Source organism: Gekko japonicus, unplaced genomic scaffold, assembly GCF_001447785.1.
Source record: "Gekko japonicus isolate JY-2015 unplaced genomic scaffold, Gekko_japonicus_V1.1 scaffold19, whole genome shotgun sequence".
Taxonomy (NCBI): Eukaryota; Metazoa; Chordata; class Lepidosauria; order Squamata; family Gekkonidae; genus Gekko; species Gekko japonicus.
The window spans coordinates 2,352,172-2,353,679 of NW_015164664.1; positions in this window are offsets into that span (position 1 = coordinate 2,352,172).

Sequence of the window (1,508 nt, forward strand, 5' to 3'; positions counted from 1 at the left end):
TAAACCCAGAACGCAGGTCAGGATAGGACGCTGTTTATGCCTTATGCAAGGCAGTGGATATTACCAGGAGGGCCTCAAAATTGTAAATCTAAGTCGGGCAAATAAATAGTATTTGTATAAAGGTTCTTCTTTTGATCAAAGTGGTTCAATTTGCCTGTGTATCAAGGACAGAGATGGGGGCAGAAGAGAGCAATGGGCAAGGAAGAGGTGGGAGATTGGGTGGAGCAGGGTAGAAAGTCCTCACTAAGAAGATGGGAGGCTTCAGCAGATGCTGCCTGCATTAAGGAATATTCATGTTTTAGAATCCAAACTCTAGGATGGTATAGTCCAAAAGGCCTCTAGATAAACAATGGGGCTGAGCATAAACTTCATATTGGTTCCAAATATTCTTGTTCTGGTAGTCATTCAGGCATCTCTACCTACCCAGATATGACACAAACACAAAGAGTAAGTAGAAGCAGCTATACTGAATTACACAATGCTGGGGGATGTAGCTAGATTACTTCCTCTTCAGATATGTGCTGCTTCAGAGTGTGAAAAATGTGTTCAGCTCCACAACTTCCCAGGGACAACTTTGAAGTATGCAGTGATCTTTGTAATTATGCAACAGTCTTGGTAAACGGTTGTGTTCTGCTATGAGCTAGGTCTACAGGCATCTCTGAGCTGCAGTGGAAGGAGACCACCATCAGCAGCTGAAAGGAACATGGCTAAGAAGACCTGCTGGGAAGGGCAAAGCAAGTGAGATAGCGACAGGGCTCACTGCTAAGCCACCTTCTCAGCCAGGCAGAAGAACCTGGGCTGAAGAACCAGTGTAAAAATACAGTTATTGGCAAGCAGTCTCGCAGACTCTCTCTCAGTCTCTCTCCTCTCTCTCTCTCTCTCTCTCTCTCTCTGTCTGTTCCAAAAACTGCTAATTCTAACCCAAACAGGTAAACTTCTGCCCTGAGGGTGACGTACTCCGACCACATACATGCACACACCATCACTCCGGTTCCATACCCATACATGAGGGGAAACAGCAGAGACAGTCCCACGGGGTGGGCTGCATATGGAAGTGCTAAACAGACAAGGTCTGGCTTGGGACTTTTCTCTCAGATTTTGGCATTAACATATTGAATCAAGCATTGCAAAGGGGAAGAGTTATGTTACATAAGCAGATGTCAAAAATGAATGAACTTGCAGTGCTTGGCTGAGCCCATCTTGGAAGGCTAGCTGCTGCTAATTCAGTGGGAGTGTGCCAAATGAACATCCTTCTGGTAGACTCCATCTGGAATATCTTTGGAGGGCGTGGGGGGGGGGAATACATATAAAGAGGACAAAAAGTCTTAAAAGAAAGAAGGCCAGTCAACTAATGGAGAGCAATCAAGAACACCCCACTGGGAATGGCCTTGGTGGGAGACATATACAGAGTAGCAATCTGGAGAGAAGGTCTCCTTCAGGTTAGTGTGTCTGTGTGTGCATGTGTGAAGCTGCTGTTTTCTGAAGCAAAACCTGCCAGTGTGGAAGCA